At 33.5% G+C, this 5,359-nt stretch overlaps 1 long non-coding RNA gene across 2 annotated transcripts; it reads right to left on the bottom strand.

Annotated features, from left to right (window-relative positions):
• Positions 1–3,856: 3,856 nt before the first annotated feature.
• Positions 3,857–5,114, bottom strand: LOC133821485 (uncharacterized). 2 transcript variants are annotated; one of them, XR_009887616.1, is made up of 5 exons: positions 4,766–5,114; positions 4,559–4,658; positions 4,395–4,484; positions 4,058–4,136; positions 3,857–3,960 (listed from the first exon to the last, which is right to left on the bottom strand). It is a non-coding gene; the product is annotated as an uncharacterized LOC133821485 (long non-coding RNA). The 2 variants fall into 2 exon arrangements; XR_009887617.1 differs by lacking the exon at positions 3,857–3,960 and having other exon boundaries at positions 3,999–4,136.
• Positions 5,115–5,359: the final 245 nt, after the last annotated feature.

The raw sequence follows: 5,359 nt of genomic DNA on the forward strand, positions 1-5,359 counted from the left end.
AGGAATTCAGTATATAGCATATGTGATCTATTCTGTATCTAACAAAAACATAAATGGAAATGACCAAGAGAAGTAATTAAAATTTAAATGACCTGATTAGGCAGCTCCATCAATCTCTGTAGAAACTCATCCCTCTTCTGAGGATCAGATTATGCATGAATCATATGACCAACCTGAAACAAACCACCTGCTTTAAATGTGTATGACCGTTTTATGTATAACAAAGTAAATAGGTCCAACTAAAAAGTCCTACCGATTCATAGAATGAATGAATCTGATGAGGCTCAAGATCTGCAACAGTGGTTGGAAGGCCTGTTAAAAGTTCACTTATAAATGGTTCATTTTCTCCAACCTGCAAATAAAAAGGAGCAAAGTACTGAATAAATAGGAGTTAACAAAATAATCCACTCCAGTTTCCCTTAATTGTGAAAGCAAGTTAATATCACCCTTTACTTAGTTGCAAATATAACTGAACCCAGAGAAAAATATTGACAACTATGAACAGCCGGAATTCAAATAAAAAATGTGAGTTTCTCAAAGTAATTGTTACCTGAACAATTACAAATTTCCGTTTGCACTTCTGAACAATCTTCAAGAATGTGTCACAGGGCATATCCTGAAACACATGAACACAAAGCTTTAGCAACACTTATGTAGACAAACCATTCAATTTAAAAGACAAAATTTCTAAGTAACTTTTAAGCCTTAAACCTAACCAAGAAAACCACAACAGAACAAATACCTGAACACCAGGATGTGTCTCATGCATGAACTCAAACAATTTGTTCACAACAGTTTTTAGGAACTTCTAGTGAGCTCTTAGAAACCTCGGGTACTGTCCAACAACATACCTGCAGAAAAAGAGGAGGATTATGTACAAGATTTCAAAAAAGTACTGGTTGTATACCTCCAACCAAGTTTCTCATAGTTCTCAAAGTTACTCAATTAAAATCAAGTGGCTAAAATTCATGGTTTCTACAAATGACCAAAGAATCTGGATGGAATGAGGTGTTATGGCCTGGCAGGCTATATCTATATGCATTCCACCTCAACTCAAGATAGATAATCAATCATTCAATCATGAATACTTGCATAATGTTACTTGCGATGACAGCTTTGTTATCCTTCCCTTTCGTGATTTCACATAAATTCAGCAAGTCACGAATGACCATAACCAAAAATCTGTTCTCCTGCCTAAGCAAACCAACATAAAAAATATGAAGGGCATACATTGACCTCCAGAACATGAATATTTCTTATGCATTTGATGATGCAAACACATTATCAAGAAACAGGTATAACATTTAAATAAATAAACTCTCATATTTTCCCAAATGAGAGGGGCATGTAAAAGTTATCTCTGGGTTCTACATCAAGATCCCTAACACCACATGACAGATGCATGTACATGTGCCCTCACAAACTCATAACGATATGTGGTGTAAATAACATTTACAAGGAAATAAAGTACAAGCTTACACTGACCATGTGACTATCTTAGATCAGAATAAACATTTTTTTGTAGTCAAAACAGAAATGCCAAGTAAACTATTATCACAAATAGAAAATGAGTAGAAATAACATTTATAGGGAAAGTTAAAAATGTACCGTTCTTCCATCATCGAACCAGATATAGACCCTATTGCCCAACATAATGTGTTTAAGTTGTTCCAATTCCAATCCTCACCACTTAATTGTTTGCTTAGCTTCTTTAGCATCTGCATCATACAAGAAGAATAGACAGCATACAATAGAATTTATAATGAAAATAATATATAACACAATCAAATGACACATTTTCTCTGCAAGTGTCTGACAAGATAGAAACAAGGTGTTCCATTATAATTATACATGCAGAAAATAATTTCAATTGAATGGCCAATAAAAGAAATTCCCCACTCATATTTTTCCTCAAACTATTCACTATCAGCAGCCCCCAAGCTGCAGCCACATGACTTGAAAGAAATTTCCACTCAAAATAGGTCGCATCATAACAGAAATATTATTAGACATAAATATAAATAAAAACTATAGCTAACACAAGCTTGTACTAACTTTGGTACAAATAGAAAACATGAAAAATATTTCAATACATTTACTACTTTATTTTCCATAAACCCATACCAGCTTTTCCGTGTCCTCGTGATCAAGATGTGACAAATATATCAAAGTCTCCCTCATGATCTGCAACAATAATAGACCATAGCAATTTGGTTAAGGAAAGTTGCCATAATAAATAAGAGTTTAAGCAATTTTATACCTTCATTCCCTTTATTGCATCCTCAAGAGTAATAACCTGTAACAGAGACAAAAAAAAAAAAGTCTGGATTAATAAAAAAAATGTTTTCCAACTGTTAATGAGAACACAAAACAGTAGCACCACCAACACAAAACATAGACCATCAAAAATCAATATCATATTTAAATTTCATGCTAAGATAAAAGTAGCCCCTCACTTCAAACAGAGATACAACTCACCAAACAAAGTAGAAAAAACCAATTTGTCAAAATGAGAAAGTTGCAGGTGGGGAAGGGAACACAGAACTAGAAAGAAATGTATTTAATTTTTTGATTTTATAGAACTTCTTGCAATAAAATAATCTCGTGGCCTTGAAATGTATAAAGAAACAGAAAATCAATCTAGACCCAAATTTTAATATGTTTTACATGATTTGGGATTTGCTTTTCTATGATGTAACTAGCTAGCAAGAAAAATTATAGTAGTTTACTACTACTACTACTACTACTACTACTACTACTACTACTACTACTACTACTACTAATTTCAAGTAAATTTAAAAAGTTTGTATTATCACAGAGAAAACTATTCCAAAATACAATTTAGATCCTTTACCAAATAGGTGGTGGATTTCTTGATGGCATCCTAGCTAAAATACCCACCAATCAAGTAATTTAAGAAATGGGATTTCTTGATGGCATCCAATCAAACAACCTAATAGCTTTATCAACTTCTCCATGTTTAGAAAACTCATAATTATAGAACTCTAAAATATAACATCTAACTTAGAACTTTCATCAAACAGTTTTCTTGCTTCACTCAGAAACACACAAAAACAAAAATCATTAGCACATACTACAAATATGCAATCTGAATTCCAAAGTAAAAATCTTAGTCAAATGAAACTCATAAAATAGTTGGGAAACAGCCAAACTAGTCTTAAAATCAACTACGGTGGCAACAAATCATTATGATGCTATGCAAAGCCAACATCTTTGAGCTAGATGATAGTTAATAAGTAGAAAATTAATTTTCATCTACTTGACAGTTTCAATCAAATTTCATCAGTCTCTCAGTGTTTTTCTTACACAGAAACTGAGATAAAAATTATCTAGATGTGATTAAAAATAAGAAAAGGATTCCTTAAAAAAAAAAAAACTTACCATGCCTTTCATTAAGATCACTAATAGTTGTCTTTTTGTCTAATTCTGATCAAGAGTCCAGTATTACAGTATATCTATAGACAATGAAGCTCAGGGAGGAGGTTTAAGCTAAATATTACAGTATATCTATATTCGCTCAACTCTATAGACAGATGTAACTCTTAAAAGTATATCTCAGAAATAGTATTACATGTATATACCTGAGCGAATATAGAGTTGACTTTAGAAATTTATTCAAAAAAAATCTTAATAAATGAAGACCTAATGCCGTGAGATACTGAGGTGTTATGCCTACTGCTTGCTGCCATCTGGCTTTTGTGAAGCTTTGAGGTGTCCTTTCGAATTAATGCCATGACTATGCAAGGAAATTATTATTATCAAAACTGAAGTTTCAATACATAGTACAGAATATGCAAGGAAATTAATCAATCTCAGTGATCATGATTTTTAAAGGAAATAGTGGAATAAATTAACCTTTGTATCTCCAACACAATATCATTTTCTGTATCTTTACAATTATGAAACACCTCCTTCAGCTTCACTAAAGATTCAATCTCACTTCCAATAACATGGCAAAAAGATATCAAAAACCACCTCCAATTTGAAATAGCATAAACTGTTGCAAAGAACAGAAAAAAAAACAATGGTAGTATACTTTCTTTTATGTTTTCAAATGCTGATCTAGCTGGCGAAGTGCATCAGGATGATGATCACCTGAATAAAGTGAAGCACCCCTGCAACAAAACAACCTAGAAAATATCATTGAATTTTATTATGCAGGGACAGACCTAGTAAATAGTGTGGGACTGAAACTCCCCCTTTCCCTCAACTTTTATGTAGAACTGGAAATGAATATACAAAATTAAGCCATGATTAAAATATGTAAAGAATTGTCTTCCTTCACCAACATAATTGAATGTAGCTAGATTCACAGAATAACAACAAAATCTAAATAATAATTAAGATACAAAAAGAAGATAAAAAGTACTTACCAGTTTCAGAATCCAGGTATGAACCAAATAAAGACATTGCCCCATCTCAAGTCCCCAAAATTCAGAAATACCTTAACAATAGAGGCATTCCTGTATTGATAACAAATCTCAAGGAGAATACATACATTACAGAGAACCAAACAGAAAATCAATTAAATAGTCACCTGAGATATTCCCTAGTTGTCGACCAAGAAATAAATGCAACTTTGCCATCGACTCATCAAGTAGATATACCTTAAAATCAAACTGATTTTTTCTTCATAGCTAATTAGAGAGAGAGAACAAAGTTAATAAACAGAAACAAAATTAATAAAATAAAAAAAAAACATTTAAACATTTATATATGTAAATGTTGAGAGATGATAGTGTACCGACGTTGGCGTCGTAGAGGTGTAGTTCGCGGGTACCGGCGTTTGCGTCGGCGTCATAGAGGTGGCAGCGTCGTTTGGAGGGCGGATCGGTGAGAGAGGAGAGGAGAGAGAGCGAACCAGAAAACCCACCGCCGTTGTGTCCTCCGGAAGCTCGCACCGACGTCGTGTGCTCTAGCGACTCGCTTGAGGCAGAGATAGACAAGACGAAACCAGAAATTAGTGTAGAAACGTGGTTATGTAGACGAGAGTGAGTGGAGGAGAAGAACGTGGTTGTGTAGAAGATGAGGGTAAGAAAGAGAGGCAGAGGCTGAGAGAAATTAGGTTTAGGGATGAGGCTGAGAGAAATTTCGTGTCTCTGTTATTTTCATTTGGCGCATAATTATATTTCATATGGCGCCAAGTAATTTTCATCCGTGTAATATGGTGGGATCTGTGTTTTTTTTTAATTGTCTATTAATAGCACTTTTAAATATGTGCTATTTTTTAATGTAATATATACTAAAAATTGTTGTAGTGTTGCTAACATTAAGCAAGGAGAATGTGAAAGCCTAAAAAGATATATCCATAGGTTCAACATGGAAGCAGCCAAGGTAG

Source organism: Humulus lupulus, chromosome 3 (assembly GCF_963169125.1).
Source record: "Humulus lupulus chromosome 3, drHumLupu1.1, whole genome shotgun sequence".
NCBI lineage: Eukaryota > Viridiplantae > Streptophyta > Magnoliopsida > Rosales > Cannabaceae > Humulus > Humulus lupulus.